The following is a 24,418-nucleotide window of genomic DNA, read 5'->3' as shown; positions in this document are numbered from 1 at the left end:
AAATAAAGAAACTGAGCAGAAAGAATAAGCACTGTGTCCAAAGTCACACTGTTGGAGAATATTAAATCTGAAATTTTAATCAAAGTCAAAAATTTCAAAAATTCTTAGAGACCACTATTACCCACCATTACTTCATTATACAGGTAAATACTTAGTATTAATAAACACATTGTGTCATTCAGAGATTTCTGTAAACGGCGCCACTGAACTCAAGGAGGAAGCATATTGAAGCTGACAGGAGACGAGTGCTGGCCTTATTCAACTTCCAACATGTTTTCTAAGCCAGCATTCCAGACACTTAAATTATCTCCCTGAAGTAGAGTTGGATGAATATCAGATACCAAAAAAAGTTTTTAAGAGGTCCACACGACACTATAATGAAAGGCAAAAGCCTACAATTGTATTTATGTGTCTCTGATTCATATACCTCAAGAGCTTCTGCTCCAGCTGCTGTTTTTGAATTTCACACTATTTAGCTCCCTCTCCTGTATTGTTTTCTATGTATCATAAATTGTTACTCGATCTGAGACTGGCATGCTTTTGGTTGTATTTAAGCCCCTTATCTAAATGCATCCACGGATTATAAAAGTGATTCAGCTCGTCCTCTCAAGCTGCAGAAATACCCACACATTACTACAAGTTAGTTACTTGGGAAGGGTTTCCGCAATTTTGTATCTATAGCCCTGTAATCAAATGACCAGATCTGTTTCCTTCATCAGCACAGCATGACCTGATGAGCAGCAATCTTTCCCTCTCTATTTCCCAGCTTAGGCTGTGATTAATTTGATTGGTTTCAAAACCTGTTGTGTCTTTCCTCTGTGCCCTGCCTGAATATTGGCACAATATGATTGCAGTAGGCTGCATTATTTCCATTTTATCTTACATACTTGAACTTCAGGCCACTTAAACCCAACATGTAAATTTCCATAATATTAAATGCAAGTGAACATTTTAAGCCAAAAGCCATAGTACTGGAGGAAGGGTCTATGTAACTGCTCCTAAATTACCATGAGGCATGTTGACACAAAGATATTACAAATAGCAACATAAAATATAGGAAATTTACATGAGTCTTGGCTAGTATATAATCAATGCATTTGGGTTTACTATACATCACATCATGTTTATTGTAATCCTGATTCTCATCTCCAATCAGCAGAACTAATGGGCTGATTTCTATGATTATATTTCCAAATTAAAGTGCTACATAAATTGAAAGGAAACCTGTTCATTTTTTTAAAAAATTTACTTAGTGGCAATTATGCTTGGAAGAGCTGATCAGGAAATAGATACGCTAGTTATAAACTTTACTGTTAAAGAAAATGTAATCTAACTAAAGTAACTTCCCTCTAATAGTTCTGCACCAGACTGTCAGTATGTTTAAATGCTTCATTTGGTTCTTAAGATTACCATTTATCCTATGTCTTTTTGCCAATATCTAAAGGCTATTGATATTTTTAAATTATTTTTAATGAATGAAAATAATCTAGGTCTGGTATGTACTACACTTAACATATAACTGCTTTGTTCTCGTAGTTTGAAATTCATATACTTTTAGGAATAATACACTCTTTCCCAGAATAGAATGACTAAAATTTTAACCCCAGCAGTGAGAGGAAAGGCTCATAACTCAGTATTATTTCTATCAATAAAAGAAAACAATTATTTCATTCCTATCTTATTAGCCATTTGAGATTTTAATTCAATAGCAGTTAAGAATATTCTTCTGAGAGCTAGTTGCTAGGTGTACTTCTGTGTTAACACTTTTAAAGAAGTCCTGGTGATGTCAGATACAGATTTGGTGGTACAGCTCCCTTGTCACCTTTTCATTCTGCTTGCTCTTCCACCACACAGTTTTTGCTCTGCACTTCAGTGTGTGTGTGTATGTGCATGTAGAAAAATTTAAAATTTCCAAAATATGAAATATGCAAATTATATAGTTTTGCTCTTCTAGTAACAGCTGTTTTAGTGTTTTTTGTTCTATTTCTTAATCTGAATATTATTTCATAATTAACTTTTTGGATATTTTTTCACATTTGTTAAATATATGATCATTATTTTCTATTACCTTTCTCTGTAATATGTTAAACATTTGTATGTAATTAGCAACATAGACGAATCATAATGATTGAGGATTTATGATTTCAAAGACAAATGTTACCTAACCATTTACTTTAAAAAATATATTTAAAAAAATGTATGGCATCTTTCAAATAGACGAGTTTACATATAAGGAGATAAACTCCTTCCAGTTTTCATAACTTTAGATATCTTACTCATATTTAAATTGTATACTTGTTGCAAAGTAAGATGTTTCTATTTTGAATGTTTATTTTTGTGACCTTTTATGTGTAACTGTGAAATTGTCATTTCAGTCTATTGCAACCAGCTGTAGTAAACAGAAACAATACAATAACATTAAATGAAGATGCTTAAATTTTACATAATGAGTGAGTGACAATTGATGATGGAACAGTGAACTTGATTAACTAAGTATAGAGACTAAAATACAAAGAATAATGGTGTTATCCTTCCATGTCACTCAAAATTGCACTGTAAGTTCGCTTAGACCATCCCATTACTAGTCATGGAAGCATTACAGTTTCTCCTACAGAATACAGACAATATGATGTAATCAGCTCTTCCCAGAAACAATAGCCATAGAATCTCCATATTGTTTTGTGTTGGCAAAGAGCTATTCTTGTTTATATCTTGAAATTTAAAATGTTTCCCTTCTTCCTCAGATTATTTTTAAATTGCAAAAAAAGCGGATGAAGACTACAGTAGCAAATATTAAAATCATTTACTTTTAGAACTAAAAATTGACTAATAGATTCCCCTTTACTTTTTGGAATATCATGCAAATTTAGTAATTAAGTTTCTTATGTCACAAATGGAATTAGTAATTTGAAAGCATTGCGAATATCATCAACAATGCAAGTACTTTTTACCAGGGATATTGGAGTGCTTCATTTTTTTAATTAGAAAAAATAAGAAAGTCTAAGACTGCTCTTTAAGAATTGATACTAGTGTGCTTGTGAGAATCATAAGTATAGGCACTCTCCTAATTATTTATTTATTTCTAACAAGAAGATAGACCTTCTTTTTAAAAAGAGTCTGAAGAAATGTTTCAAAAGCCCACCAAAAAGTAATGTGTGACTTCCCCCTGCTGGCTTAGCTGAATAATAAAAATAAGAAGACCCCTATGAGAATTTCTTAAGATAAAACAGTAAAATCCTAGTAATTTAGACAATCTAGGAGGTATACCTTTTGTAAGTTATAGAACATCTTCCAATAGCAGCAACATTCATTTATCTACTGAATGTGCAGACCCATCAGCATTCATACACATTTCCAGCTGCACATATTCACTTCCAACTGGATCCAAAAACATATTAACCCCTTAACCCAACACTATATACAACATACGCACAGGCACACAGCACATACACTCACAGACACATGCCAAAATCCCTCTTTTCCCTAGTGCCATTTGGGTTTTTGCTTTCTCCTCCCTGGAATTCTGCAATCCTCTCTAGTCCTCGCCAGCATGGGCTGGTTTCCAGGTTCCAGCCTCTGCCGGCTGTCTGTCGGACCTTGGAGCTGAGCATGTCCCTGAGACCTCATGTGCAACACTACTGAGAAACTAGTTCAGTATTAAATTATATATTTTAAATCGCTTAATTATTGTTGCATCTTATTAAAATTAAAAATAACCCAATCTGATGAACCAAAAATAATAGATGCATATTTTATGTTACTTTGAATAAAATTTGCATGTTAATCAGCTAATTGCTAAGTGCCAAGAAATAACTTTTTGTATTTCCTCCTCTCCCCCTGCCTTGCAGTGGGTATAAAATAAAGATGACCCAAATTAGAAATACAAGATTTTGAGTTACACATAAGAATTAACAGCTCTGAACAGAGCACAGCTATTTGGGCCTAATTCTTTCTAAAGTCACTGCATATGAATTTATCCTTTCTAGACTTGTTTAGGCTGTGCCTATTCAGCAACCTAGTTCTTACATTCAGCAAATGAATCAAAGGATCTATTATCAATAAATAAAATTTGTAAAGGGGCTATCAAATCTGGATGTTGAGACCATTGACATAAGTGAATCAAGTCCTTTCCATTCTATGAATGTTATCCTGATAAGTAAAGTGACTAAGTAATAAGCTTGTTAGCAGCTTAGTAACTGGTCTGCTCATGACTAAGATTACATTTTATATCAACCTGGTCATAAAGTAAAAATGTACTATATGGTTACTGTTGTAGGTTGAATTGTGTTCCCTAAAAGATACGTTGAAGTCCTAACTCCCAGTACCTGTGACTGTGACTTTATTTGGAAATAGGGTCTTTGCAGATACAATCGAGTTAAGATAAGGTCATAGGGAATTATGGTGGGCCCTGCCTAAGCCAGTATTACTGATGTGCTTGTGAGAAAAGAAGAAACAGAACATACACAGGGGAGAACAACATGTAAAGACAAGACGGAGACTGATGTGATATGTCTATAAACCAAGGATGCCAGTGATTGCCAGTAACCACCAAATGCTAGGGGAAAAGTTAAAACAAATTCACCCTCAGAACCTCCAGTAGGAATCAACTCTGCCAACATCTTGTTTTGGGGCTTCTGGATTCCAAAACTGGTGAAAATACGCTTCTGTTGTTTTAAGCCATCCAGTTTGTGGTATTCTGTTATAGCAGCCCTAGGAAACTAATACAGCTACCTATGGAACTAAAGGAGTTTTTGAGCCCACAGCATGTAATAAGACCTTAGTCTTCTCCTCCAGGGCACTTCAGGGAGTGGATGACAAAGCAGTGAACCAGCCATTACAATTAGGCACGAAACTATCGTCAAAAGGTGCTACATGAGCACGTAGGAAGAGCCTTAACATGGTCTTGGGGAGTCAGACTGATAGTTCCAAAGAATGTCACATTCCAACCAAAATCTAAAGAACAGATAGAGTAAACCAAGAAATATTAGGGACAAAGTAGGGATGGAGGTGTGAAGAAATGATGAAATTATTCCAAGCAGAAGCAACAGCATGTGGAAAACTTAAGAGGAAGAAAACAAGCCATATGAAGAGTGTGTTAAATTTCCAGAACTCCAAGCCAGTCACTCATTCAGTGGAAAAAATCATGTATATTATTTGTAGCAAACCTTATTAGAATCTAAACAAGATTTCTTTTTCTTTACATGTTTTGAGTTAATAAGATAGTTTCCCAATAACAAGATGTGGTCTCTCCTGTAGAAGAATTCCTCAGAACAACATATTCATCAAATGACTGATCCTTTTTACTTCAAGGCATTTTCTGGAACTGAAACTCTAAGTCCATAGTTACTTAAACAAATATTCTATCACCACCTCTTTACTATTCCCAAAGTCTTTTTGAAAGTGCTTTTAAATTATTTCCACCTTTAAAATCTCCCAAACATCAGAGTCTCGCTCTATAATATAAACAGACTGTCTAAAAATACTCAAACTTGATAAATCAGTAAAGAAAGCATTTTCTTTTATAGTCCAAAGTGCAAGAGAGCATGTGAAATCAGTGTAGCTAAAAGAATTCAGATGAAAAACTACTCTGAATCTCAGAGGTTACATAAACATAGTATCAAGATATACTAGTTACTATGGTAACATCACTTTTTAATTAGTAAAGTAAATAGTATTACAAATCTTTACTAATCTGTTAACAAGTTAAGGTTAACCATAGAATTAAACTATAAATATCTCTTTTTTTTTACAAATATAAAAGACAAAATTAGTGGCCAATATTATTCAGAAGAAAGGTACAAGTACTTACATAAAAGTGTAATTGCTTTATTTAGAGTCAGTTTAGGAATCAAGATATTATAAATATCACAGTGATTTATTATTGAAAACCACTTAAATGCAAAATTGTGATTCTTCTAGGGGTGCCTGGGTGGCACAGCGGTTAAGCGTCTGCCTTCAGCTCAGGGCGTGATCCCGGCGTTATGGGATCGAGCCCCACATCAGGCTCCTCTGCTATGAGCCTGCTTCTTCCTCTTCCACTCCCCCTGCTTGTGTTCCCTCTCTCGCTGGCTGTCTCTATCTCTGTCGAATAAATAAATAAAATCTTAAAAAAAAAATTGTGATTCTTCTCCATTCTGATCATTCATACCTGCCCATATTATTTGTCCATAATAATCTTTGGTAACTTTTTAAGGAAATCTTACACACACACACACACACACACNTTTAAGGAAATCTTACACACACACAGGTTTTTGTCAGTAGACTATAAAAAAATTGCCGGAGTAAACAGGTAGATCTACTTTAAGATCTCAGGAATTCTTTCATTCTTTCATCACATGACTTCCTTCTGGTAAGGTACTTGCTTTTAGACTGTGGATCTCTAAGACAGAATAGGGAGGGAATGAGTCCTGGCTCAAAAAGGAAGTGTACTTAAGCTCAAAGTTCAAATCTAACCCATTCATCATCAGTACTTTGCATGACTAAATCTATTATCTAAACATTCAAAGAGTATTTAAACAAATGAAACTAAAAGCAAGTCAGCAATATCTTTAACCAAATGAAAAATTGGAAATGTTAGTGAGTGTTATATAACCATTACATATCCAACATTATGCATAATAGGTATTTTCAATTCTGTTCAGAAAGACAACTCTTTAAGTGTTCAGTAAGCTGGATATTTTTCTCCATTTTTCAATATTAGTGGTTGAGAATCTTTTAAGGCATAATACACTCATGCAACTCTCAATTACCTGCTTTATGTCCTCATAACTGCCTTCCCCAGATCTTTAAAGATGGGCTCATTTAAGCTTCCATTTATAGGATCAGTTTCTGACACATTACTTTTTCTGAAATACTTACCCCTTAGTATTAGTTACTATTTATTGAACAATTGGTATGGGCCAGGTGATTTACATAAATACCCATTACATGTCAGAGGAGTAAATAACATTACTTTTTTATTCTTACATCTGTGGAAATTGAGACACAGAGATGTTAAGTTACTTGATTTAACGAGCATAGCTGTTAAATATTGAAAGCCAGTTAAAACCTAGGTCTTTTTGGGGCGCCTGGGTGGCTCAGTCGTTAAGTGTCTGCCTTCGGCTCAGGGCGTGATCCCAGCGCTCTGGGATCGAGCCCCACATCAGGCTCCTCCACTGGGAGCCTGCTTCTTCCTCTCCCACTCCCCCTGCCTGTGTTCCCTCTCTCACTGGCTGTCTCTCTCTGTCAGATAAATAAATAAAATCTTTTAAAAAAATAAAATAAAACCTAGGTCTTCTTGACCTCAAACCCAAGACCCATAATCTCCATGCCAACTCTTCTCAAATTTTAGCATGCATTCTTAAAATGCAGATTGTTGAGCCCCATTAATTTAATGTTTTTACCTTTTTAATATGACATCAGATGAGAATGATGCTGTTGATCCTAGACCAGACTTTAAAACTATTAAAGTACACCAAATTCTATCCTTCCCACATCCATCCCCGCCAAGACGCATACAACATTGTATCACAATAGTCCTCAGGTGTCTGGGTGTCTCATTATGTTAAGCGACCAGCTCTTGATTTTGGTTCAGGTCATGATCTCAGGGTTGTAGAGATGAGCCCTGCAATAGTCTCTGCACTGAGCACAAAGTCTGCTTGAGATTCTCTCTCTCCCTCCCCCTCTTCCCCTCCCCCCATCATACGTGTGCATGCTCTCTAAATTAATTAATTAATTATTTTTTTTTAAAAAAGAAAAAATAGTCTTTAATCCCAACCACACCTTTGAATCATGGAAGAAGATTACCAAAATAAGAAACATACCCATACCCGGGTCCCATACTAGACAAATTACAGAAGAATATCTGGGGATGGTGTCTGGATATGTTATTTTTAAAAGCCACCCAGGAGATTCTAATGGATAGCTAGGACTGAGAACAACTTGGAAATAGTGAAAGAACAAACTTTGTAATTTAACCTTTGAGTTCAGATTTCAAACTTGTGCACTTCCACACCATGACCTTGGGAACAACATTGACAGTTAACTATTAAATCTGGATGCCAACTAAGTGTTAATAATAAAGATTAGAGGAAATGCTTGATAAGTATTTTGATACTACTAAGTTAACTGCAAGGTAAATAGGTCACATTTACCTGAGTTATTTTCTCCCCCAAACCCCCACTTTTATTTGGTGAGACTTAGAATAAAGCCTTGTTCCCTGACCCAGGGGTAATGGCCTTGACTGGATATCAGGACTTCTATTTTTTTTTCTCATGTATCAGTGTGCCCTAAATTCCAGAGCACACATGATAAACCTCATATCCTCAGCGTTTTAGCACTTGCACCCCCCTCTGCTCCCTTCATCCTCCATGGCCTCAGAACCGGATAGCACTAAGCCCTCTCTCTTTTGTTCTGACCTATCTCCCTTCTTGGTTCTTTAGTACACCATTCTAAAGCTCAGACCATGGTACCATGCTTAGCTCTTATCAATCTCCCTCAGGAAGCCTCTGTACCCCTATGGACCACTGGCAACGTGGAGACACCACAATATGCTAAATTCTGTCTTCCTCCCCACCAACACAGAATCCCACCTAACTCCTGATTCACCTCTGCAATGCTCCCTCTGCCTCCCTGCATCAACTGCCAGCATCAACATCTTTGAGAATTAACACTTGGAATATTGCACTCAGTGGAAACTATGCTTAGAGAGCCAGTGTCAGGCTCTTGGGCTAATCGAGCTAGTTTTGCTAGCGTCTGTCACACCCTAAGGAAAAAGAGTCATCTAAATTGCAGCCTCAGTTTTCCTTACTGTCATTTCTGGCTTTCTAGCATTTCAATTAATGATGTTATCTTACTCATCATTAATGATGAACTTGATTACTCTTTAGGCTGGAGTTACATAGTATGTGGACAGACAAAACAAAGGGGTTTTTTAGTAATTTAAATAAATCAAATGTTCCAACACCTAAATACACTCATTTAATGACCATTCATTGAATGCCTGCTGAGCACCAAACGTTCTCCATGTGCTAAAGAAATAATGTAGAAAACAGGAGGGAAAGAAATCCTTTTCCCGTGGAGTTTATACTCTAGCAGAGAAATACAAATAATAAGAATAAAACAGGTAAAATTCATAGAATGTGGAAAGTACTACTGAGAAAATTAGAGATAGGGAGAGCAAGGAAGAAGGAATGATAACTCTTTTTTTTTTTTTAACAGGACTCTCAAGGACATCCTCACTGATAAAGTGACATTAAAGATCAGGGGGAAATAAGTAACAAGCCTTGAGGCTGTTGGGGGCTGAGGAGCATTCCAGGCAGAAACAAGGAGTATATTTGACTGGAAGGAGGAGCTTTTGGAAATGAGGTTAGTCTTTACTGAACAAGAGGAAACGTAGTAAAAGTATAGTAAGATCAAAGAAAAAGTTGAGTTTTAGGTCACTGAGTCTTTCAGGAGCTATTTTAGGCAGGTTAGCCCTTACCATGACATGGAACTCTATGGGAGACCTTGGTCAGAGAAGTGACATAAACAGGATTATGTGAACAGAATCATGCCTGCCACCATGTGAAGAACAGATCACAGGAAGCCAAGTGTGGAGGCAGGGTAAACAGGAAGTTTTAGTGATAATCCAAATGAGAGATTACACTGGCCTGGAAAGTTGTAACAGAAATGATGAAAAACAGTCAGTTTCTGAATATGTGCTGAAGGTAGAGAGGAAGAATTTTCTAGTAAATGTAATATGTGGTCCAGAGGACAAAAAAGGACTCTAAGATTTGCAGCCTGAGCCCCTGAATGATAGGGTTGTCATTTATTAAGGTGGGAAAAACTTGCAAAGAAATAGGCTTGAGGGAGAAAAATCAGTCTTTGATGTTGGGTAGAGTGAATTGAGATGCCAATTAAGTTACCACGTAAAAGCTACTGGCTAAATGATATGGTGTTCAAGGTAGAAGCTCCAGGGTGCAGATTGCATGTGGAGGCCTCACTGTAGGCCACTAGATGAGATCACGGGGGGAGTAGTGATGGGAAAGGAATCCTAGAACTGAGCCCTGAGTCACTCTGGTGGTTGAGGAAGAAAGACAAAGGTATATGTTGTCCTAGAAGTGAAAGAACATGTTTTCAGGAGGAAGGAATAGCCAATGGTGCCGAACTCTGCCAATAGGCAAAGTATTGGCCACTGGACTTAGCATCTCGAAGGTTACTGGAGAATGTAAGTGGTTTTGTCAGAGAGGTGGGGGCAAAAGCCCAAGTTGGAGTGTGTTTATACATTTTTAAAAAGGTTGCATTCTCAATGTTGTTTTCTAAGTAGGTCAGATATTGTTAGGCACTGATACAACAAAGATAAGCAAGATCTCTCAAAGAGTTCATAATCTAGAGAAAAACATTTGTAAGTAAACATCTTTAAATTTCTTCATTAAATACAAAAATAGCGGGATAGATACAGTGTCATGGGAACGATGAAATGAGAATACCCAGCTCTTTGCTTTTTCTTTTTTTTTTTCTTTTCATGTAAGGATTTCTTAAAATGTGCTGTTTCTGTAGGTGACAGAAAGACAGCATACCAAGGAGAAGCAGCAGCAGGGCACAGAGTNGCAATGCTCCCTCTGCCTCCCTGCATCAACTGCCAGCATCAACATCTTTGAGAATTAACACTTGGAATATTGCACTCAGTGGAAACTATGCTTAGAGAGCCAGTGTCAGGCTCTTGGGCTAATCGAGCTAGTTTTGCTAGCGTCTGTCACACCCTAAGGAAAAAGAGTCATCTAAATTGCAGCCTCAGTTTTCCTTACTGTCATTTCTGGCTTTCTAGCATTTCAATTAATGATGTTATCTTACTCATCATTAATGATGAACTTGATTACTCTTTAGGCTGGAGTTACATAGTATGTGGACAGACAAAACAAAGGGGTTTTTTAGTAATTTAAATAAATCAAATGTTCCAACACCTAAATACACTCATTTAATGACCATTCATTGAATGCCTGCTGAGCACCAAACGTTCTCCATGTGCTGAAGAAATAATGTAGAAAACAGGAGGGAAAGAAATCCTTTTCCCGTGGAGTTTATACTCTAGCAGAGAAATACAAATAATAAGAATAAAACAGGTAAAATTCATAGAATGTGGAAAGTACTACTGAGAAAATTAGAGATAGGGAGAGCAAGGAAGAAGGAATGATAACTCTTTTTTTTTTTTTAACAGGACTCTCAAGGACATCCTCACTGATAAAGTGACATTAAAGATCAGGGGGAAATAAGTAACAAGCCTTGAGGCTGTTGGGGGCTGAGGAGCATTCCAGGCAGAAACAAGGAGTATATTTGACTGGAAGGAGGAGCTTTTGGAAATGAGGTTAGTCTTTACTGAACAAGAGGAAACGTAGTAAAAGTATAGTAAGATCAAAGAAAAAGTTGAGTTTTAGGTCACTGAGTCTTTCAGGAGCTATTTTAGGCAGGTTAGCCCTTACCGTGACATGGAACTCTATGGGAGACCTTGGTCAGAGAAGTGACATAAACAGGATTATGTGAACAGAATCATGCCTGCCACCATGTGAAGAACAGATCACAGGAAGCCAAGTGTGGAGGCAGGGTAAACAGGAAGTTTTAGTGATAATCCAAATGAGAGATTACACTGGCCTGGAAAGTTGTAACAGAAATGATGAAAAACAGTCAGTTTCTGAATATGTGCTGAAGGTAGAGAGGAAGAATTTTCTAGTAAATGTAATATGTGGTCCAGAGGACAAAAAAGGACTCTAAGATTCACAGCCTGAGCCCCTGAATGATAGGGTTGTCATTTATTAAGGTGGGAAAAACTTGCAAAGAAATAGGCTTGAGGGAGAAAAATCAGTCTTTGATGTTGGGTAGAGTGAATTGAGATGCCAATTAAGTTACCACGTAAAAGCTACTGGCTAAAATGATATGGTGTTCAAGGTAGAAGCTCCAGGGTGCAGATTGCATGTGGAGGCCTCACTGTAGGCCACTAGATGAGATCACGGGGGGAGTAGTGATGGGAAAGGAATCCTAGAACTGAGCCCTGAGTCACTCTGGTGGTTGAGGAAGAAAGACAAAGGTATATGTTGTCCTAGAAGTGAAAGAACATGTTTTCAGGAGGAAGGAATAGCCAATGGTGCCGAACTCTGCCAATAGGCAAAGTATTGGCCACTGGACTTAGCATCTCGAAGGTTACTGGAGAATGTAAGTGGTTTTGTCAGAGAGGTGGGGGCAAAAGCCCAAGTTGGAGTGTGTTTATACATTTTTAAAAAGGTTGCATTCTCAATGTTGTTTTCTAAGTAGGTCAGATATTGTTAGGCACTGATACAACAAAGATAAGCAAGATCTCTCAAAGAGTTCATAATCTAGAGAAAAACATTTGTAAGTAAACATCTTTAAATTTCTTCATTAAATACAAAAATAGCGGGATAGATACAGTGTCATGGGAACGATGAAATGAGAATACCCAGCTCTTTGCTTTTTCTTTTTTTTTTCTTTTCATGTAAGGATTTCTTAAAATGTGCTGTTTCTGTAGGTGACAGAAAGACAGCGTACCAAGGAGAAGCAGCAGCAGGGCACAGAGCATCCGAATTCCTGAAAGGCTTCTGATTCTAGTGCAAATAGCACATCCTCTTCTTATCAGCAAGTTAAGGTTATACAGCTTACAAAATGTTTGCATATTACATCTCATTAATATTGAGCCCAAAATAAAACATAATCTTCATGGTTATATCCAGTGCCAAACCTAAGCTCACTGGCACGAAACTGATTTGACTCTGGACAGGCTTTGTCAACCAACCTGCCTCCTTGTCTTGATTATTTGTTTTTCTCTCAGCAAACAGACCTCTCCCTTACAGCGGGTAAGAGGTTCCTAAACTTAAGTGGAATCAGTGACTGGGATTTTCTTTCAAGTAAGTATTGCCTCCAGCAAGGGCATCCCTCAAAATGGATCAGATCCTCCCTCTGTAGGAATTCCTCACTTTTCAACTCTCTAGCTGTCTTTCCTGATAGGGGGCCAGAGGAAGGTTAATTGGTAATTTCTCTTTGAATATGAAGCCTATTTAGCTAATTACTTGGTTTTTTGATGTTATTTTTAGAAGACTGGTTTAGAGAAAAATTTTTAGAGGTTCTTTTCTTTCAATTTACTTTCAGATGTATTTTTAAACTTAAAGGCAAATAAAATAGTCTGATTTAATTCCAAATATTATAATTAAGTGGATGAACCTATTATAAGTCTGAAAAGATTAGACTGTCGTTTTATAGAAGGAAATGAAATAACTCTCTTTATAAATTTTATTAAAGGTTCATGACTAAGAAACAGGAAACAGGCTATAAAATATCAATGCAAAAATTCTGAATCTTGTATCTAACAGAAGTTGAAGTGAATTTGACTAAATATCACTTTCATGCAGTCACCTTCTCTGATCACACCTTCTGTGTTATGTCACCTCTGTTCAGTGTACAGCAAGCACACTGACTCTTTCCCACACAACCTGAATCATAACAAAATTATTCTTGGCTTTCTAAACTTCTTTATTATTTTTCCCATTAGAACGCAAGCTTCCTGAAATCAGAGACATTTTTTTTTCCTTCTAACTCAAATACTTTTCCCAGTACTTGAAGAAAGTTGAGAACTTAACGTGCATTTCTTGAGCAAATGTAAGAATAAATGAATCAACCAACCACCCACCCAAGTGGGTAATTCTCAGGTTAGAATTATACAACTCCCTAAAACAGTAGCTTTCAATTTATTTTACATGACACACAGTAAGATATACCTTTTACACTGGCATAATTTATTACTTTGTTTTAATGATTTTAATGAGCTGTATTTAACTGAGATTTGGGAGATTTGGGATTTGTTTTAAAGCTTATTCTCAAATTTTCCTTCAAAAAAAGTATTGGATTTTTTACAATTTGTTGTAATTTGTAACAAATATTACATTTGTTATATAATGATTTAAATAATTTTACTTTTTTTAAAAGATTTATTTATTTATTTTGAGAGAGAGCGAGAGCATGCACACGCACGTGTGAGCAGGGGGAGAAGCAGAGGGAGAGAATCTCCAGCAGACTCCCTGCTAAGCATGGAGCCAGACAGGTTCCATTCCATGATCCCGAGATCATGACCCAAGATCATAACCAAAGGTCAGTCACTCAACTGACTGAGTCACCCAGGCACTCCTAAACAATTTTACTCTTTTACTTTAGTTCATGTTTTTTATTTATTTTACATTGCTTTTTTTTTTATTTTTTCTGTTTTGACCAAGTTGCCATGTATTATTTCTTTCCGTGTTGGGAGTATGCAAGTCCTATTACACTTTCCCTTCCATTAATGGCTACCTTCACTCTTCCTGCTCACTCTTCATTCACCAGACTTCATTCTTCACTAACATTTAAAAATAGGAAAACTGTGACACCTGGGTGGCTCAGTTGATTAAGCGTCTGCCTTCCTCTCGGAAGGTCATGATCGCAGGCTCTTGAAGTCCAGTCCCGCATCAGGCTCCTTGCTCATCAGGGAGCCTGCATCTCCCTCTGCCTGCTGCTGCCCCTGCTTGTGCTCTCTTTCTCTCTCTGATAAATAAATAAAATCTTTAAAAAATTTTAAAAAGTAGGAAAACTCTTTTTCCCATAAAGATGTACTGTGTTCTTTCCCAAGACACTCAGTTTCCATCCCCCACTTCCACAGTACTTTCCATATGAATGTTTTAAGATACTATGCTTCTCCCATTTTCTCCCTTACCCCCAGATGAGACCCTTGAAATAATTTCCTAGTCTTCCACTGACCTGCCTACAATTCTTAGCTGTTGCTGAGATATTCTAAAACTAAAAGCATCAAACATTATCAGAATTCCCTTCGTTATATCCCTTGAATCTAAACTGCACTTAATTGGAAACATCACATATAAATTGAATCTAGGTTCATGTATTTAAGTTCTGTGAAGCTACAGGTACCCATAGCGTTTTCTACCAATTCTACTCAATTTCATTATTTACAATGATGGCCACAACATCCTAGACTGATCACATTACTCACAAAAGGATGTAACCCTTTGCTTCAGTTTCAGCTCCTATAGAACTTTGCCTCACCCTGGAGAGGAGCATGCCCCCTGGCATACACATCCATTCACATAAAAAAGTCTGATAAAAACAGTGAGTTCACTGCCACATCTCAGGTCTTCTAGTGCTATTGGGAACCCTACCAAGATATCTTTTATCTTGGTCCCATCACTGTAATGCCAGGTTTGTGCCGGAGGGTAATTGCATATTCTCATTCCCTCTAAAGACCTATATCAATCTCAAAATACTGTTTCCAGCCTCCAGGTGGCCTCAATGTCTGCCTTGGATTTTAGGTTCAGCACCACACACCAACTTTCCCATTCAGCCTGCCTCATCGTCTAGCCATTCCACATTCATCTATGATCTGCCACTGACTCTCCCCAAATCGGAGAATTATAAAAGATACAATTTTAAGAAATCTTAAAAAAAAAAAGACTAAAAACTTCTAGCTTGATAAATCCAGCCATCCCATTTGAATAAAATTAGAAAAAGTAATAAATTCAGAGGCCAGATTCTGCATCTTTCCAATGGTTAGGAGGATATATACAATATCCAAACTGATTTTAATACGATATCAATTATCTTCAATGATGTGAAAATAATCCAGCAGCCTTTTTATTTTTCAACAAAAAAGTACACAAATAGTAAGATCTTATATGCATATTCACCTCTGGATTTTTAGCCATTTCTGTTCCCTTAAAAAAAAAAAAAAGCTGGTGGGTCTTTAAAAAAAATACAGAGCGTGGGGAATCCTAGACAATGGTTCTCAACTTTTGCTATATAGTAAAATCACCCCAGATAATTAAATAATAATACCCCACTGGAGTAGTTTTGAAATCTCCCCAGGTGATATCCAGCCAAGTATGAGGACTACTGCTCTATGCAGTGAAACAAAGATACTCGAAAAAATGAAGGGTGCCCGGCCTTGAGGGAGACAGCAACAGGAGAACAAAACAATAAAAATCACCGATGAGGTAGAAAGCAGATGGTCATTCAAAGTACCCTCCACACCTAACCTCTGGGAAGTTTTATTTAAATTCCTAGACACAGTAAACTGTAAGAGGAATTCTTTTGAGGGCTCTTGCCTGATACCACCTACGAGTTACACTGGAGGCGGAGCTGATCAAGAAGGCAATAATCCTTAGGCGAGAAACTTCTTGTGCTTTTTATTTTTTTTTTAAGATTTTATTCATTTATCCAGAGAGAGAGAGAGAGAGCGAGCACGCGCACTCGCACAAGCAGGGGAGAAGCAGGTTCCCCACTGAGCAGAGAGCCCAACACAGGACTTGATCCCAAGAACCTGGGATAATGACCTGAGCTGTACGCAAATGCTTAACAGACTGAGCCACCCAGGCATTCTTTCTTGTGTTTTTTAAAGAGTTGTGTAGGTTGCCCCGATAAACTTAGTGAAGAGAAACAACAAATGCAGTTAAATGGATCTTTCCCCATAGTCAGGGTCCAATGAACCTGCAAGGTCCCTTCCTTGCAGGCTTCTATGGCTCCTAGGAGCTGCTGGGAATTGCAAAGATTCAGCTGAGGAGGGCAAATCAAGTTGCAATCATAAAGCATTTCTAGTAAACAACCTAAAAAGGTCTGAGAAGAGATGGACCTGAGTTGTTTTAATTTGTTCTCACATTCTAAAGAAAACATCACACCTATTTTTGTATTTGTCATTTTGCACTCTTTTCCTCAAATAGGGTTTGCTTGCAGGTTGCTTTCTGCTCATATATGCTTTATGAAAAGAAAAAGTCCTATCCGATCAATGAAAGACTCAATAACATTGGAAGTTTCTTGGAGGTCTCTAGGAGGAAAGGTAGGTTTCTTCACCCTGCAGTCAACCCATATTTGGGAAATTATAAAGAAAATAACGGATACTTTGTTAAAACTGAGTTATCCGAATAGTACCTACAGTTTCATAACAATTGTTTCACCATGAATGTTTATGTTGCACAGAAGCCATTAGACATCTTGGACTACTTATTAGGAATTCCAAATTATGTAGCACTAGTTTTCAGATGCCCAAATACTGCATATCAAGTTACAAGGGACCACCACACAATATCTGATATAATTCTCCTAATGAGACCATGAAGCAATCCTCTCAAGCATTTTTTCCTGGCCCTGTGTTTTCCTGTGGACTGATGAAGAAAGAGAACCATGAAAGAGGTTAAATGGATTGTCCCCAGTTGCTCATAACGGTGCGGCATGGATTTAAACCTGGGAACTCTGACTCTACTGCCAATATTGCTCCCACGCATTCTCGCCTCTTCTCCCACTTCCCTGTCACCCTCCACTGCCTTCTCCACATCTACGTCTGTGTACCTTAGACCTATAACAACTATCCAAAAGTACATGCTGAATAATTTCAGTGCGTGGGAAGATAGTCACTTGACTCACAGGAGTGTTGAAAAAAATTAAAAATCAAACAAAAAAAGGAATAGTTCAGGCAAGTCAGGAACCGCGAAATGGAAAACCTCATAGGTGCTAGCAAAGTTACAACGCCAGATTCATTTACTCTTCTAAACTCTCTGCCACAGAACATTCAATTCTTTACTCTTTAAAAAAAAATTATTTCTTTATTTGAGAGAGAGAGAGCATGAGCAGGGGGAGAGGCAGAGGGAGAAGCAGGCTTCCCACTGAGCATGGAGCCCAACTCGGGGCTCCGTTCCAGGACCCTGAGATCATGACCTAAGTCAAAAGCAAACACTTAACCGACTGAGACACCCAAGTACCCCCAATTCTTTACTCTCTAATGAGAAACCAAACTATATGTTATATGCTTTAAATAATTATCACAGGGGCGCCTGGGTGGCACAGCGGGTAAGCATCTGCCTTCGGCTCAGGGCGTGATCCCGGCGTTGGGATCGAGCCCCACATCAGGCTCCTCCGCTATGAGCCTGCCGCTTCCTCTCCCACTCCCCCTGCTTGTGTTCCCTCTCTCGCTGGCTGTCTCTATCTCTGTCGAATAAATGAATGAAATCTTAAAAAATAAATAAATAAATAAATAAATAAATATCCCAGAAACCACAAAATGCCTATGGATGTTTGTTGGTTTTTTTTTTCCCACGAACTTGGGACCTAAATTTGCCTTTTTTCATCAATTTAAATGTTTTCAGGTAAGACTTGTCTACCTAAAACACTTTTTGCTATCTCAGATCTCCTTGTCTTAAAGACCACGTTTATAATACTCACATTTTATCATGCGTAAGAAAACTACCGCTTGCTCAGCCGTGATCCTCAAAAGCTTCAGAGATGAAGCGACTTTTTTTTTTTATTTACATTCCATTAGTTAACTCACAGTGTAATATTAGTTTCAGGTGTACAATATCATGACTCACCACTTCCACATAACACCTGGTAGTCATCACAAGTGCCCTCCTCAATCCCCATCACCTATTTAACCCATCCCCCCACTCCCCTCCTTTCTGGTTGCCTTCCTCTCTCCTTTCCCCCTTTGCTCATTTGTTTGGTTTTTTTTGAATTCCACATATGAATGAAATCATATGGTATTTGTTTTTCTCCAACTTATTTTACTTAGCGTAATACTCTCCAGCTCCGTCCACGTCATTCATTGCAAATGGCAAAATTTCATTTATTATTATGTCTTAGTAATATTTCACTGTATATATATATATATATATATATACAGTGAAATATTAAATATTTCAAATATAAAGAAGAGATGGTATATATATATACCATCTCTTCTTTATCCATTCATCATATGATGAACATGGGCTGTTTCCGTAATTTGACTATTGCAAATAATACTACTATAAACATCTGGGTGGCTGTATCCCATTGAATTACTATTTTTGTGTTCTTTGGATAAATACCTAGTAGAACAATTGCTGGATCATAGGGTAGTTGTATTTTTAACTTATTAAGGAGACTTCATACTGTTTTCCAGATTAGCTGCANCACCCAAGTACCCCCAATTCTTTACTCTCTAATGAGAAACCAAACTATATGTTATATGCTTTAAATAATTATCACAGGGGCGCCTGGGTGGCACAGCGGGTAAGCATCTGCCTTCGGCTCAGGGCGTGATCCCGGCGTTGTGGGATCGAGCCCCACATCAGGCTCCTCCGCTATGAGCCTGCCGCTTCCTCTCCCACTCCCCCTGCTTGTGTTCCCTCTCTCGCTGGCTGTCTCTATCTCTGTCGAATAAATGAATGAAATCTTAAAAAATAAATAAATAAATAAATAAATAAATATCCCAGAAACCACAAAATGCCTATGGATGTTTGTTGGGTTTTTTTTTCCCACGAACTTGGGACCTAAATTTGCCTTTTTTCATCAATTTAAATGTTTTCAGGTAAGACTTGTCTACCTAAAACACTTTTTGCTATCTCAGATCTCCTTGTCTTAAAGACCACGTTTATAATACTCACATTTTATCATGCGTAAGAAAACTACCGCTTGCTCAGCCGTGATCCTCAAAAGCTTCAGAGATGAAGCGACTTTTTTTTTTTATTTACATTCCATTAGTTAACTCACAGTGTAATATTAGTTTCAGGTGTACAATATCATGACTCACCACTTCCACATAACACCTGGTAGTCATCACAAGTGCCCTCCTCAATCCCCATCACCTATTTAACCCATCCCCCCACTCCCCTCCTTTCTGGTTGCCTTCCTCTCTCCTTTCCCCCTTTGCTCATTTGTTTGGTTTTTTTTGAATTCCACATATGAATGAAATCATATGGTATTTGTTTTTCTCCAACTTATTTTACTTAGCGTAATACTCTCCAGCTCCGTCCACGTCATTCATTGCAAATGGCAAAATTTCATTCATTATTATGTCTTAGTAATATTTCACTGTATATATATATATATATATATATACAGTGAAATATTAAATATTTCAAATATAAAGAAGAGATGGTATATATATATACCATCTCTTCTTTATCCATTCATCATATGATGAACATGGGCTGTTTCCGTAATTTGACTATTGCAAATAATACTACTATAAACATCTGGGTGGCTGTATCCCATTGAATTACTATTTTTGTGTTCTTTGGATAAATACCTAGTAGAACAATTGCTGGATCATAGGGTAGTTGTATTTTTAACTTATTAAGGAGACTTCATACTGTTTTCCAGATTAGCTGCAACAGTTTGCATTCCCACCAACAGTACAAGAGGGTTCGCCTTTCTCCACATCCTCGCCAACACCTATTTTTCTTGTGTTGTTGATGTTAGCCATTCTGACAGGTGTGAGGTGATATCTCATTGTGGTTTTGATTTGCATTTCCCTGATGGTAAGTGATGTTGAGCATCTTTTCATATGTCTGTTGACCATCTGTTTATCTTCTTTGGAAAAAAAATCTATTCATGTCTTCTGCCCATTTTTTAATTGGATTATTCACTTTTTGCGTGTTGACTTTTATAAGTTCTTTGTATATCTTGAACACTAACCCTTTATCAGATATGTCATTGCAAATATCTTCTCCCATTCTGTAGGTTGCCTTTTAGTTTTGTTGACTGTTTCCTTTGCTGTGCGGAAGCTTTTTATTTTGATATGGTCCCAGTAGTTTATTTTTGCTTTTGTTTCCCTAGCCTCGGGAGACACATCGAGAAAGAAGTTGCAATGGCCGATGTCAAAGAGGTTACTGCCTGTGTTCTCCTCTAGGATTTTAATGGTTTCCTGTCTCACATTTTGGTCTTTCATCCATTTTGAATGTATTTTTGTGCATGGTGTAAGACAGTGGTCCAGTTTCAATCTTTTTAATGTAGCTGTCCAGTTTCACCGTTTGTTGAAGATACATTCTTTTTTTCCCATTGGGTATTTTTACTCCTTTATTAAGGATTAATTGACCATATAATTGTGGGTGAAGCAACTGGTTTTGAATATTATAATATTATATGTTCTTTTTTAATTTAAAAAGAAGAAGAAAGAATAAAAAGTTAACATAAAACCAATTTCGTGGGGCTATTCCAAGGTCAACATCACACCAAAAAAACAATATTCTGTTTTCCTTTATTTTTCAACTTTCAAAATGTGCTATCCTTAACTATTTCATTTTTTTACTGTGATTGCTTAGAATAAAATTGACATTTTCCTTAAACTTTATATTCATTTTACCATTCCAAAAAGCTTCCTGAACTTATAGATGACCTTAGATTTCTGCAATATATGTTTGGTTTCCAATGTTAAAAGTACAGGTAAATTTGAGTCATTTAATAATAAATATGATATAATATGGCAGAACTGTGCTGTATTTTTAAAGTGCCAAATACACTTACATAAAGAGAAATGCTAAGAGATGTGATTGTACTGAAAGAAAATCTTTAATTATCACAAGAATGTTAAATGTTTTTTAAAATCACCAGTCTGGTAAAGATTTTTTCAATAATAAAATCCAGAGTATTTTCCCTACATTTTATTGGTTCTTTATAAGCACGGTTATTAATGCTATCTTCAGGAATTGTCCTATTTGAGAAAGGTAGAGAGAATATAGTAAAGTTTACAGGAATCAGAATACAATGAATATTGTGCCTACAAATCATAGCTGACAAAAAGGTTTAACTCTCATTATCTGTAGGAGAGAACAATAATTAGAAAATTCAAAATTATTCTTCTGCAGGTGCTTTAATTCTGGAAGTGAATTGCTTATTTAAGAGGGTTATGCCTTGATTATCAGCCATTATAGTGAGCAATAAATAAAACTGTATCTAAGTTTCTAGATATATTAGAATCTCATGTCTTACAGTTCACAGGAGGAGCCAAAGATCAGTCATCACTTTAATGTGCTACGCTCATGATAAAGGCATAAGGCTTTGTTTAAACAAAATTAGATTGTGGAATTCAATTATAAAAAGAAGGGTAATTTATTCATTTACTAATTGGTCCTCCTTCTTTCTGGCACAGGACCATTGGCCTTTAGGCATAGCTTATACATCTATCAAACAAGATCTGAATTATCAGCATTAGAATCTAGAGAGATTGACTGGCTCCTGTCCTAGCTATCTTATACGACAGAACTAAAACAGGGCTTACAAGTGAGGCTTAAATATTTGAACATGCAGAAATTAAAAAACAAAATACAATGATCACCTGCCTATAGCAAATATAGTAGTATCAACAAGAACAAAAAAATATTAACATACTTGGTCATGAAGCCAAACACTTGAATCTAAAAGTCGTTAGTGTAATTCAAAGAAGGCAACATTGGAAATAAATCAACCAAAACTCACAACTTCAGAGTCATGGTAAAATTTTAAATTCAATATGACTTTCAAAATAAGTTTTGAACTTTAAGATAAAAAAGCAGAGAGAGAGGGATTAAACTTGTACTCAAAAGTTCAAAGCAGCTTTATTCATAATAGCCAGACATTGGAAACAGTCCAAAAGTCCATCAACATGTGAGTGGATAAATAAATTATAAGATACTTCTATATAAATAAAGCAAGCTACTAATGCATACAACATAAATAGCTAATGCATTATGCTAAGTGAAAGAATAATTATGTGAAATTCTAGAAAAGAAAAAACTATAGAGACAAAGCCTATTAGTAGTCATCAGAGGTGAAAGATCACAGAGATGATTTAGTCATAAGGCACCTGAGTTAAATTATTGAGGTAGTAGAAATATTCTAAATATAATACATGACTCTCTATATTTTTCAATACGTATATGCATTTTTTAAAACTCATCAGATCATTCAAAATTGGTAAATATTATATGTAAATTATGTCTTTATAAAGTCTTTTAAAAAGATTTATTTATTTATTTATTTGAGAGAGAGAGAGAGAGTGGGGGGGCAGAGAGAGGAAGAGAGACTCTCAAGCGGACTCCCTGCTGAGCGTGAGTGGGGCTTGACCCCATGACCCTGAGATCATGGCCTGAGCTGAAATCAAGAGTCAGATGCTTAACTGACAGAGCCACCCAGGTGTCCCAAGTTTATTTTTGGAAAATATAAATAGGGGCACCTGGTTGTCTCAGTTGGTTAAGCATCTGCCTTCTGCTCAGGTCATGATCTCAGGGTCCTGGGATCCAGCCCTGCATTGGGCTCCCTGCTTAGCAGGGAGTCTGCTTCTCCCTCTGCCTCTCCTCCCTGCTCGTGCTCACTCTCCTTCTCTCTCAAATTAAATTAAATTGTTTAAAAAATAAAAAATAAAAATTAAATAAGTAAATACATAAAAATAAATAAGGCATAAAAATTTTAAGAAGACTAGCAACTCTTGTGACCAAAGAAAAAGGATAAATGATAATACTTCACATTCACCTTTATTATTCATTAAGACTGGAGTTCGAGAAACATGCTAATAAGGCAAAGATCACATAGTTAAATATAGGCTAATTGTTTTCATCTATTCAAACAAACAAAAACAAACAACTGTAATCTATTTTGAGAAATAACACCTAAGGCTTAATAGGTTTTTATGAGTGAGAAGCTGTACAACTATTCACCAACTGTATAGTAAGTCAGGGTGCAGCCTCTGAGACCACAATGGCTGTTTTGCCTTGTTTAACCCTTTCCAACTGTGTGACTTTGATCTCAGTCAATGGCCTCTCTTTGTCACAGATTCATCATCAGTAAAATTGGGAGGGCAATAGTCTCTACCTCATCGGCTTGTAGTTGGAAGGATTGTTAGAACTGTTGCTGGCGTATAAGTTCCTGAAGAACATGACCTATCGCATTACTACTACCACCAGCACGGCTACTACTACTGGCTCCACCGCTGCAAACGTGAGAAGTGTGTTAAACTGTGAGCGCTCCTGAGAGTCGACCAGTAGCATCTTCCTATGTAGCCCACTCACTGAAACATCTTTTCATAAAGTGCAAATACCAATAATTTCCTGTCGTTCCTATAATTTCTAAATAAGCTATCTAATCAATACTTCTTAATCGATTCCCTTGCTAAGGGGTTGGTTACTTAGAGAGTAAAAAAAACTAAAAGGCAAAATCAACTGCCATAGCAGTGAACATTACCATTCATGCAAGTGTGATTTTGAATTTTGTCTTTTTTTCCTACTGTTTGAGATTTTTAAACTCTAGGTAAAGAAATCTGTGTCTTTTAAATAGTCCAGTTAAAGGTATCGCTCTAAATTTGAGGTCCATAACACTCATCCCATCAGGCTTCTGAGACCAGTGGATTGGGGAAAGGGAAGGAAAATAAAATGTTCCTGTCACTTCCACCCCCTCATATCAGTGCCAGAATCCTCTTGTACCTTAATAGGTAGGTCTATTGAAACATTTCCTCTAGTTCAAATGCAAATCTTACTATCAAAAATAAACATCAAAATTCTTTTTTTTTTTTTAGTTTTTTTTTTTTATTATTATATTATGTTAGTCACCATACAGTACACCCCCCGGATTCCGATGCAAAGTTCGATGCTTCATTAGTTGCGTATAACACCCAGTGCACTATGCAATACGT

At 36.8% G+C, this 24,418-nt stretch overlaps 1 pseudogene; it reads left to right on the top strand.

Annotated features, from left to right (window-relative positions):
• Positions 1–24,418, top strand: part of LOC100476644 — a 49,165-nt pseudogene that overhangs the window by 8,162 nt on the left and 16,585 nt on the right.

The sequence above is a fragment of the Ailuropoda melanoleuca genome, chromosome 1 (genome assembly GCF_002007445.2).
Source record: "Ailuropoda melanoleuca isolate Jingjing chromosome 1, ASM200744v2, whole genome shotgun sequence".
Taxonomy (NCBI): Eukaryota; Metazoa; Chordata; class Mammalia; order Carnivora; family Ursidae; genus Ailuropoda; species Ailuropoda melanoleuca.
This window is presented reverse-complemented; position numbering and strand designations above follow the sequence as displayed.